The sequence below is a fragment of the Triturus cristatus genome, chromosome 4_1 (genome assembly GCF_964204655.1).
Source record: "Triturus cristatus chromosome 4_1, aTriCri1.1, whole genome shotgun sequence".
Lineage (NCBI taxonomy): Eukaryota > Metazoa > Chordata > Amphibia > Caudata > Salamandridae > Triturus > Triturus cristatus.
The window spans coordinates 232,455,015-232,467,748 of NC_140585.1; the positions used below are offsets into that span (position 1 = coordinate 232,455,015).

The 12,734-nt window shown below is 41.4% G+C and overlaps 1 protein-coding gene across 1 annotated transcript in view; it reads left to right on the forward strand.

Annotated features, from left to right (window-relative positions):
* LOC146854171 (aldo-keto reductase family 1 member B1-like) overlaps positions 1-12,734 on the forward strand; it is a 150,023-nt gene that overhangs the window by 72,107 nt on the left and 65,182 nt on the right. The gene's annotated exons all lie outside the window — the stretch shown is intronic.

Genomic DNA, 12,734 nt, shown 5'->3' on the forward strand with positions numbered 1-12,734 from the left:
TAAGTAGTGCACGCCTTTTAGTTCAGCTACAAACATGTGATCATGCAAAATCATGAAAAATGACTTCATTTACAGTGAAATAGACGCAATGAATGAAGTTCCTCATACTGAATGCTGTGGTGGGAGAAAGAAAACTGCAAATGACACTTGAATAGACTAAAAGGATGAAGATGGTTCACTGGAAGCCCCTGCATGTATTTTTTTATGATGTCATAAAATAGGCATTTGCAAACAGCTAAAGCTGTCACTAGGCCAGACCTAAAAAATATATAATGGGGTGACATCGGCTGTCATTAGGCCAGACCTAAAAAATATAAAATGGGGTGAGATCAGCCGCTTTCTCATTAAAGTCTAACTTTAAAGCAGCAGAAGTGACATCACCTGCCCTTGGATCCCAATGACATCCCAGCAAGTTACACCATATGATCTTTGACCTGCTGTCACCCTCCTCTAAATTGTCTGTTTCCCAGCTTTTATTACCTCTTGCTCACGTGTGTCTATCACCTGTTATTGTCTCAGTCGTTTGTCTTCCTCAATGTTCACCTTATTCTCACATGTTTCCCTCTCTCACATGAGTTTCTTATCTGTTGTCTTTCTCACCTCCCTTTCACCTGTTTCCCACCTCTAACTCTCTTTCGTGCTTATCTCTGTCTCAATATCACATCATCCTTCCGCCTCCCCTCCTCTTCCTAGCTGTTTTTCTAACCTGTCTCTTTATCAAGCCTCTCGTTCACACCGGTCTTCAACTTGCTGTCTCTCTCAGCATTGTCTCTGTTACCTCGCTCACCGTCTGTTTCTCTTTCTTTCTTGACACTCTTTCACCCTAGTATCTCACCTGCCTCCCGCTGACTCTCAGCTGCCTCTTCCCTTACCTGTCCATCTCTGAACTACATCTTTCTTACAAGTTTCACCTACCGCTACCTGCCTCTTAGTTGTTTGTCACCTGCTGTCTTTTTATCACTTTCCTCACATCGCTCTCTCCCCTCTTTCTGTCTCTCTTACCTATCACGTTTGCATCTGTCTCTATCCATATAATCTCTAATACTGTCATCCCCTTTCACCAGTGTTTCCCTCTCTCTGACTCTCAGCTGTATCTTTGTAGATATTTGTCTATCACCTCTCATTATCACCTGGTTCACTCTCACCCCTGTATGTATCTCCCTCACACCTGTCACCTCTCTCTGATGTCTCTTTAATCCTTCTGTCGCTCTCTCACACATACACCCTAGCTTTTGTCTTTCAAAATCTCACATATCTCTTTGTAGTGTCCGCTTCCTGCTGTTACTTTTGTTTATTCCTAATTTCCCCTAAGTCCCCTCTACCCCTCTCTCTGTCTCCTCACTCCTGTCTTTCTTGCTCTCCCACATGCACAAGGGTGACAGGAAACACAGAGACATCTTCTTACTGCCATCTGTTGCAACAATAAATAATTGTATAGAAAGTTTGTTACTTTCCTCTGAGGGCAGGGGTCACAAGCACACTGCTTGGGGTCACAGGGACAGGAGGCAAACCAGAGATCTCAGCTGCGACCACTGGCAACCCCTAAATGACATCCATGAGGGTGGTGGGGTGCTGAGTGGTCCTGGGAACTGAGAGCCATACAGGAGAGGGCAAGACTGGGAGACCCTGGAGGTACTCTAGCCCGAACCTGGTGTGCATAAAGCTAGCTACAGAGTCTTCCGAGCTTGTGCTCTAGGGCAGTGATTTTTAACCTTTTCACTTCTGTGGACCCCCACTTAATGATTACTGGAAGCCAGGGACCCCTAATGAATTATTATTGGAATCTGGGGACCCCCAACGGAATCATTACAGGAAGCCGGGTACCACGGGCTAAGCATTTTCTATGATATGAGTTTTAAAAAAACAACACAAATACAATCATTCATCAAACAAATACTCAAATGATGAAATATTGTATTTAATTCACGAACAAACGTAAACAAATCTACGTTTTAATTTGAAGCTTAAATCTTTTCTAATTTCAATTGAGGCCACTCATCTTCCATACTAAATTCTGTATGGTATACTTGCACTGCTCCCACAATCAATCTGAGAATACTAACCTTTTATCCTCCAATTTCAAACTGGTTCACATTTACAAAACTTTTTCAATTGTACAATTCTTCATTTATATACACTGTCTTATTCTGCTAATATTATAACGCATTTCTAATCATTCGTGGACTCCCTGAGTGGACTTCGCAGACCTCCTGGGGTCCCTGGACCACAGGTTAAGAACCACTGCTCTAGGGGCAGGCTAGATTGACCACTGGCAACTGCTGGAGAGCGTGGCTGACTAGATTGACCAATGGCAACTGCTGGAGAGAGTGGCCGGGGTAGGTGTGCTGCTTCCCTCTCGCCCCATATAGCCTGCATTTACAACCAAGTGGTTGTTGGAGTGGGTGCAACTGTTGAAAAAGAAATATGAAACAGATTTGCGGGGAGAAAATACTTTTATTCTGTGAACTTAAGGGGCTAGCTCTGACATGATAAAGCCCGCACTAGTAGTACATGAGAGAGAGAAGACATAGGCAGGCAAAATTGACACAGCTAAGCAAAACAGACGAGTATATGATGGCTAGAAGAGTTGCGATGACAGTGGCAAATCATTTGAGAGGCACACTGACGATGTACAGAGCCATCTTAAACCCAATTGTTGCAGGCCATTGAGATTTCTAGTTCGACAATGGCACACAAAAAGTATGCCATCACAATAAAGGTCACTTTGCTCAGGACTTGTTTGAAGAAAGCCAATGAAAGGTCACAAAAAGATGGAAGAAACAGTGGAACAAAAGCAAAAATAAATAAATGAGCTAAAAACAACAGCATTTGCAGAGAGAGGTGACAGGTGTGAGAGAGATACAAACAGGTATGAAAGAGAGTGAATACACAATGAAACAAATGTACCCTTTACAAAGCATCTGCCTAAATTTCAGGCTTCCTTCCGAAATACCACTGTATCTGAAGGGCATTCATAAAAAGTAACAGGATGGCCTCACACAGCCTCCTGGTGTCATGCTTCATCATCGACCATCGACCTCCAGGGGAATCTTTTTGTACGGTAACTGAGGGAAGGGTAATATCCTATAAAAATACCTACCACCTACCAAAAAGACTATTCTGAGTTTATTATATGGTGTAAGAGAGATGGTTAAACAAAGTAACAGAACAGATAAGACTGATCTATGTAGCTTCTGTTCTTATTAGGTGAACATGTTTCAGCCCTTAGCTGGGCCTTCTTTAGGGCCAAAATTAGACCTTAATTGACCCTATTATATTTCCCTATTTGCATACCATACCCGCACACTTTGTGAAAATGCATACAATACCAGTTCTCTAATTTCTGGTCCGTTCGGTCAGGAAACTTTCCTTTTTAACATGGGTCCTATAGAGAAACATAGAAAAGCCATATAAAATGTTTTTGACATCAAAAAGACAAGACATAGTTTACATACATAATAGTTTAAACGAGACAATACATGTATAATCGCCAGGACCTATATACACTTCATTATCAAATAGAAATATGGTCGAAATTACCATATTTGTGTGACCACATTGTGTCTTCCCAGTGTGTACGCTGCAGCCAAGTGCATGGGTAGGCCCAAGAACAAAATCATGCTTGAACGTGCATCATGTGTACACTGGATTTCATCATGTACAAACTTAAAAATTCTCATCATGACTCCTGTAAATGAAAAGACAGCAAATAAAAAGACAAGGCTAAGATGTGGCCCATATCTGGTTGAGAATGCACCAACTCTGTTTGTTCAAGGCAAAGGTCTAACCCCATTATGGCATCTATTACTCCGTCCGATCTCCTTCTGGCGTTGCCATAATGATGGCAGTTGCTGGAATACAATGGGTCCCTTGGTAAAGACATCAGAGAAATGGCGTCACCCAGAGCGCCTTGACTGGAATATCGTGGATTGTAGTTCTTTTGGCCGCATTAATAATTAATACAAGCATATCCAATGTATATTTCCAGGCCATATACAACCATTCTTTGCAGAAAATGATGTCATCAATAAAGATACGTGGCTCATTAGTAACAATTAGTCCCTTTGCGGCTCCCTTTGCAGGTAAATATTCAGTCATCATGGCACCGTGTAATGCTGTTTTAATCTGAGTCCAGTGCTTGTGGTACATTTATGTCTCCCAAAAGTGAGGGGAACACTGACACAACAATAACCACCAACAGGACCATATGGGATCTCCTACCTGTGGAGGAACATTTCCCTTGTGGTCACTGCTCGGTCTGTCCGTTTACAAAACAGTTTAAGAAAGTAAACATTGGTACTGACCGACCATGGATCCTCAAACAACACACTAATTGTAGCACTGAAAATGTGGTGTACATGATAACATGCCCTTATGGCAAGAATTACATTGGAATGACAATTCAATAAATCCGGCTACAGATTATCGAATACCATAGCAATATTCGGTGCTGGAAGCCTCCCACTTGTATCACCAGATACTATTTTAAAGAAAATCATACAGACAAGGATTTATTGTGGCTGTTACTAGAGGTCATAGCTCACCGCACTGGAAGTAACATGAGTCAAATATTGCTTGAAAGAGAGCTATGGTGGGTGTGACATCTGAAAACTCACATAATCAGCCTCAACTATTTCATCCCCTGTCTACAAATATAGATGAAACCCCATGTTGGATGGCTGGTGTATAGGTAATGATTGTAGGGTTTCATACCACCTTGATAAACCATCTGGAGACAGGAATTGTTTCACATTTAATGTATACATGCACCAACATAAGAACTATACAGGAATTGCTGTATGCACAGAGCCCCCATAAATGACAATTCAAAAAGATTAGGCCATATGTCTAAATATTTAGAAGTGAAAGTCACTGAGGGTCTGCTCTCGAAATTATGAGTAATTTTTATCCATTTCTCCAACCTTTGTGGGCCATTGCTGTCACTTTTGCCACATTTTACCATTTTCAACATGGTGGACAAACACATTCATTTGTATATCCTAAAAACGTCCATATAAATGAGCGCATGGTCTGGGACATTTCCCAGAATCCCCAGCCAGGCACACCGTATTATGTTATTAGTGGCAGCCTGTGTCTCACTCTCAAACTGGCCACTTGCCATATCAATATAACCAAACACAAGAGCAACCCATATGTCCCTGTGAACTGGGTATTTTGCAGTAAGCAATAACAATGTCCACAAGGAACTTATTTAAAGTAACACATTTTTCAATAAAGAGTACAATTATATACTCATAACTGAATCAATCACAAAAACAAGAAGAAAATTATTTCAATTAGATTTGATGCAGTAACCTGGACACTTGTTTACTTCAGCCGAAGTAAAATTAATTTATTTTGTGAATAACAATTTATTCACATAAACAGTCAAGGTCAAGATTTTTGACATTATAGGCTCAATGATAGAAAGTGAAAAAGTGAACCCAGTGAAGTGATTATAGCCTTCAAAGTGAAAGATAAGTGAATAGGAATTCAAAGAAAGGTCTTAAAAACACTTGCCATATCAGCCACGAGAGGAGATCGGACCGCTTGGCATTCTTCTCAATGTGCTGGGACTACAATCCACAATATTCCAGTGAAGGCTCTCCGCATGACACCGTCGCACTGACCCTTTTACCCGTGAACCTGTTATTATATTCCCGCACCCACCATCATTATGGCAGCATTGGGAGTAGATTGTACCACGCAATAGGTGCTGTAATAGGGGTAGACCTTTGAAGAAGTAAGGTGGATTGCCTTGAGCAAACAGTAATGTGGCATTCTCAACCAGATATGGGCAATATCTTAGCTTTGTCTTTTTATTTACCATCTTTTTATTTACAGTGTGTGACAATAAGGCTTCCCCTCTCCTCTCCTCCATGGAGTAGGATTCTCCTGCAGCTAGGGTGTGAATTTTTAAGTGTGTACATGACGAATTCCAGTGTTCAGATGATGCACATTCAAGCAGTTTGTTGTTGGGTTTACACAAGCATGAGTTGGCTGCAGTGTGCAGTGTACACACTAGGAAGACACAATGTGGTCAGCCAAATATGGTGATTTTGACCATATTTGTATTTGATAATGAATTGTATATATGTTCTAGCAATTACACGTTTTGCCTCATTTAAACTATAATGTATGTAAACTATGTTTTGTCCTTTTCATGGTAACAACATTTTAAATGGCTTTTCTATGTTTCTATATAGGACCCGCGATAAAAAGGAAAATTTCCTGACTGAACGGGCAAGACATTAGAGATCTGGTTTTGTACACATGTACACAGAGTATGTGGGTATTACGCTAGGGAAATATAATAGGGTCACTTGGGTTCTATTTTTGGTCCTGAAGAAAGCAGCGGACCCCTTTCCGGGCCAGCTAAGGTCTGAAACATGTCGACCTAATAAGAACAGAAGCTCCATAGTTGAGACTCATCTGTTCTGTTGCTGTTTTTAACCATCCATCTTCCGCCACATAATAAACTCAGAAGTCTTTTTGGTAGGTGGTAGGGATCTTTTTAGGATATTACCCTTCCCTTCAATTCCCTTCAAAAAAGATTCCCCTCAGACTATGGCGAGGGGCCCGCCTGTCATTGGAGTATGCTTTGGCGAGCGCAGGATGGGCGATGATGAAGCATTGTTACTTTTTATAAATGCCCTTGAGATATAGTGGTATTTCGCCTGGAAGACGGGATCCATCCACACTTGTGGAATTCCTCAGGAACTGGGTGGGTGAGCCTGAAATGTAGGCTTATGCTTTGTAAAGGGTAAATTTTTTTTATTGTGTATTCATCTCTAGTTGCGAGAGCACAAACATTTTACCCTTCCAAATCTCTCTCTTTCCCGAGCCCTACACTGTCAATGGGCTATAGTGGTAAACACTTGAATGAGAGTGAATCAGGTAAGACAAATAGTTGACAATCAGACAGCTATAGGGGATACAGTATGAGAGATTTGATATAGATAGAGACAGACCACTGAGAGGCAGGTGGAGATAGTTGAGGCTTATAAGAAAGATACAGTTCAGAGATGGGCAGGAAAGGCAAGTAATAAAGTGGCAGCTGAGTGTTAGTGGGGAGGCAGATGAGAGAGGTGAGAGACTTCTGGGCACTAACATCGAAAGCTCAGGACTTAGAAAAGAGATTTAAGGACTCATAGAGGAAGGCCAGAGGGAACAACCTCTGCCTTGTGTGTTTTGCCTAAACAAGAAGAAGCAATATAAAGCAACGGGGTAGTCCAGTCTAGTGCAGAACCTGGGGATTAACAGTATAAGTAAAGCAGTGGTTCTGCCACTCTAAAAAATCATCAAAGGAACTTTGGTAAATCATGTCTCATCAAGTAAATGAGAGCAATCAACAAATGAGAAAAAAGGGGGAGGACCTTTTGTCCAAACCACAAAACGCAAAACTCATAACTTATGTCCAACAATATTTTATCTGTTTTAAGAAGAATAGTGTATATTTATCATGTTACATGTATTTTCATACACACAGAATCTCTCTTTTGATTTATATTTAAGACTACAAAATGCACATACATTGAAATATTTACATGTCACAAAAACGTTCCACAGAATACATAAGCATACATTACATAGAAAAATTATATTTGAACACAGTGCAAAATGAAAGCAAAAAAGAATATCAGCCCAGTGTGAGATTACTCTAGTAATTAATTTGATATCCTGGGTGATCATCTACACTTGTCATTAAAGCGTCGACATAAGTTATGAGTTTTGCGTTTTGTGGTTTGGACAAAAGGTCCTCCCCTTTTTTCTCATTTGTCGATTGCTCTCATTTACTTGAAGAGACATAATTTACCAAAGTTCCTTTGAGGATTTTTTAGAGTGGCAGAACCACTGCTTTACTTAAACAAGAAGAAGGCCTCGGTCTTGGCTTGTTTCTACAACAATGGATTTAAAGGAAACTGTTACTGAAAAGATTGCCACACCTTTTTTCCATGGCAAGGGCCCATCGGGCACTGGACTGATTGTGCTGCCTGGGGCATCTCCAACAGCAATTATAGGTCGGATATTCAACTTCAGAGCCGGAAAAGTAATACTGCAGGATATGTGAAACCTGTTGACCCTTGATTCAAGGAACAAGTGATAAGAATTGTCCCACATTACACCTGAAGCATCCAGAAGTTAAGGAAGACCTCTCAAGGAGTGAAACACTAATTCCAAGCCCAGGGCATGAAGTACTATCTGCTGTGCCCACCAAGCGTTGTGTACTCCTCAAAGAAAGTCACACATCTTCTACATCCCATTAGAAGAGTGGGATTGGCTGGACATGGGTGATTAAAGAAAACTAACAGCCTCGAGCAAGCAGCAGAAGCCCAGGGAGGGATGACAGACAATCACAAGGACATCCCCAGCAACGAAAGAGAGGTCGTAGTGGGGGAGTCCTTTATTTCCTACCAGAATTGTGTTGAGGGATGACAATACAGTAGCATTGATAGACAACCAACAAGAGCTGATGGATATGAACACTGATCCTGAGTAGAATCTGAAGAGCAGAAACTTGACATGGACCATTACACTTAGGAAGCTGTGGAACTGAAACTCAGGTTTGAATTTCCTAGTTTAAAGCATCAGAAACAAAGTGGGTAGGAAACTGTGTGTGCACACTGTTAGAAGGTGAGTGCCTGGGGCCAATTTGTAGTGGAGTTATCATCTCAGAGATTTGTCACACATTCAGAAGATTATGGGTGAGTCTGAGCTGATAAAGAGAAGGGGGATGTGCCCTGTCACACCTCTAACATATCCAGGAAACCAAGGTGCTTGATGATAGATCAAAGGCCTCAGGAAATGCCACTTACACAACACCATGGCACCCATGTTAAATTGAATGTCAGAGCCTTTATATTATATACAGAGCGATAAAGGGTTCACTTGTGTCTTTGAAGATGTGGGCTTGGTATAGTCTGTCTACAGGAAACACACTTTATGGAAGCTGTGGTAAAGAAAGTATGTAAGAAATGTAGTGGACACATGTACACCTATTTAACTGGAAGAGACATACCTCTTAATGTCTGGCACCTATTCAGTATTCCAAAAATCTATTTACCTTGTGTAGGCAACAAATCATCTTTGTGGCAGTCAGAGCAGTTACATACTTAGGAACCACAGTTATGTGGGAAGGCAGAGTTAATTTTGTTTTATAAAGAATGTTGAATAAGCACCCTCAAACTTGAGAAGTAAGCAGGATATGATGGGTGCCTAGAGGGAGGTTATGGAAAAAGTGAATTGCTTGATATTTGAAGAGAGTTTAGCCCCTCCAAGAAAGAATACTGCTGCTACTCAAGCACACATAGCACTTTTATTAGGTTAGACCTTATGTTGGTCTTACAAGAGATAAAATAAAGCACATATTTGAGGCATCTCAGTATATGTGAAGGTTCTTTTCTTGATCACTCACCACTTGTACTAAAGGAAAGGCTATGAATGCATAGGGTGGCAGAGGAGCAAGTGTGGACATACATAGTGGAGACCTCATACTCTGATTTACAGAAGAACAAAGGGACTAGCTGCAGGGTATGTACAATACATACAGCTTACTCGACCCCTCTAAGGTTAAGCAAAGTTTACTGTACAAGAATAAGAAACTGCCCTAGATGTGTAGATGCGGGCACACATTTTATATGCATAAAGTGTTCCTGTACGATATTAGTTGAATACTGAAAGGGGACTATGACCAAGCTGCATCCATCACATAAACATCAACTAAGGGTCAAGCAATGTCTTATAGGAATATTTCATACACCAAAATGGATTAAAATGAGATTTAGATTCTCAGTATGGCAACCCTCCTGACTGTCCAGTGCATAACCACACACTAACGTCATCCAAGAGGCCTCAAAGGGGAGGCTTGGAAAAAGGATCTTATGCCCTGGGTTCATGCAGAAGAGACCCATATCAGGGCCAGAAGAATTTAGGAAAAAGCTGATGGGGGTTTAGAGAAGTGGATGGCAGTAGCTAAAAAACTGACATAGTCTTAATATCTCAGACTACCTTGAATCCATTAAAATTATAAAGCCAAATCATACCTGATAGGGAGGGAATGGCAATGACAAAAAGGGGGAGGTAGGGAACTTGAAGAGGGGAATCAATGAAAGATGAAAATGAAAAATAGGAGCACCAATGAATAGAGAGTGGAGCTGCTATATATATAGGAAGGTTATACATGGTAGATACCAAAGTAATGTGGTGCAAATAAGCGGGGTAGCTGGGGGAACATGTCAGAACCCTAGGTTTTTTTTTTTTTTTTTTTAATTTTTTTTTGTTTATCCTCATATGCCTCGAGAAAAGATAACCAGATTCCATTTGCACACCTAACTGGACATAGCCGTGGCCCTCTGTGCTTGCGTGCTGGAAAAACCGGAAACAGGAAGGGGGGAGAGGATGCTCAGCTCTATCGTTTTTTGGCCCGGGTTTTTGGGAGCATCGCAATCCACCTCGCCTTCTCGCTTTTCGCTCCACCGCATTCCCCCAAGCGTCTGAGCGCTGAATAGGAAGCATCAAATGGAGAAATGCCATGGTAGCCGGACGAGGCTTAGCAGGCGTAATCATCGGATATTAGAAAGTGTTTGCTGCTCACACCACTCCAACGCGGGAGACCAGAAATGGTGATTCTTAAAAGCTCTCATATCCAGCCCAGCCACATATTTAATGGAAAGCACCCAATCAGAGAATTTAGGAGGGAATACAGCTAGCCATTGCTTACAAATATCTCTGCGAGCCAGTAACATGGCATAGAAGAACAACTTAGAATTATTAACCGAGACCTTTTCCAAGGAATCCACACATCCGAAGATGACCATCGAGATGCTTACCTTAATGTTGATGTCTAGCATCTTGGACAGAACACTACTCACGTCTTTCCAAAATACCTGGATCTCGGGGCATTCTAGGAACATGTGAACATCATCCTCTTTCAGGCTCCCACACTTAGGGCATGCCACATCACCTCCTCTTCCAAACCTAGACAGCCTCTGTGGTGTCCAATAGGCTCTATGGATGGAGAAAAGGTGATTTCTTCTTAGATGCGCAGATTTAACAGTTTTAAAAAGCATAGAAATTGATACTTGCCACATATTTTCCAGCGACGGCCCCGGCAAGCATCTTCCCCATAGTTCTGTTGGGAGAGTGAAAGCTCCATCTTCCGATTCAACCATCAGCCAATAAATCAAAGCCAGCTCTTTTTTAATAGTTACTTCTTTTATAAATGTATCTTCCAGATCGTTCTGTATTCCTATCACAGTGATAGGATCTTGACACCAGCTTTGTATTTGAATATACTTGAATCTAGATATCTGTTGGTTCGTTAGCTGATTACAAGTATCCCAGCTTATTAATTGTGCTTCAGGCAAAATGTGATTCCATCTGGTTAGGCCTGCCTTTTTCAGTGGTCTGGCTAGAATATCTTTGGCCCAACCCGGTGAGCCTGGTGAGTCCCAGATGGGGGCCATGGAGCTATAATAAGGTATCTTCAAGGCCTTTCTGACCCTGTACCAAGTCTCTGCCAGGCCTTTCAGAATCTTCAGCCTGACTTTCTTAAAGTATTTGGGGTCAGAGTACTTAAACAAAAAGCCCTGGCTGGCTCCAGATTCCTGCCTAGCCATAACATCAAACATCCTTCCAAGTTCCGATATTGTGGGAGTGTTAAAGAGCATCTTTCCATTTTTTAATAGAAATGCCCATGAATAAAATTGCAAATCTGGCAAAGCTAAGCCGCCTTTTTCCACCCTCCGTCTCAGCTTTTTCCAGGCTATTCTTGGGCCTTTACTTGCCCAAATAAAATAATTTATTTGACTCTGTAATTTTTTAAGTGCTTCTTTATCAAATGGTAGGGGGACGGCATCAAACAAAAAGGATAGTTTTGGGAGCACCATCATTTTTATTAAATTGACACGGCCAAGCAAAGTGAGTTGAAGGTGCGCCCAGATTTTTAAAAGCCCATTAATCTCTTTCCTTGCCTTCTCGAAATTCATTTTTGTTAGTTTGGAAAGAACTTGCGGGATCAGAACACCCAAGTATCTCATTACCACCTTTTGACCTCCTTCTCCCCCTTCTAAGTTCCAAGACATAATTTCCGTCTTACTTCTATTTACATTATAGCCTGATGCCTTCCCAAAATCCCCTGTTAATGTGTTAATATTATCCATAGTTTTATGCAAGTTGGTGGTATAAATGAGAATGTCATCCGCGTAGAGGCCCAGTTTCTTGTTCCAACCTTGGAAATGGAAAGGTATGATCTCAGGATCTTCCCTGATTCTTCTGGCCAGAGGCTCTATATACATATTGAACAAAAGCGGTGATAGAGGACACCCCTGTCGCGTGCCTCTACTGATAAAAATTGAGTCTGTTAAAGAATCGTTAACCAACAATCTGGCTTTTGGATGGCTATATATAGCTCCCAATATTCTGCAAAAGTTTGAGCCCAGGTTTGCTGACCTTGCTGCTGCTTGTAGGAAGGACCAATTAACTCGATCGAAAGCCTTAGTGGCATCCAAAGCAATTACCGCCAATGGGAGGTCGTAGGTGGTTGCAAGGTCTATTGAACCTATTAGTGAGTGAGTTAGTTCCTTTAGGAACCTTCCACGAATGAATCCTTTCTGGTCCGTGTGGATCAGCTCAACCATAGGACCGTTCAATCTGTCAGCCAATATTTTTGTGAAGATCTTGTAGTCACAATTCAATAATGAGATTGGCCGATATGAGTCACAGTATATTGGGTT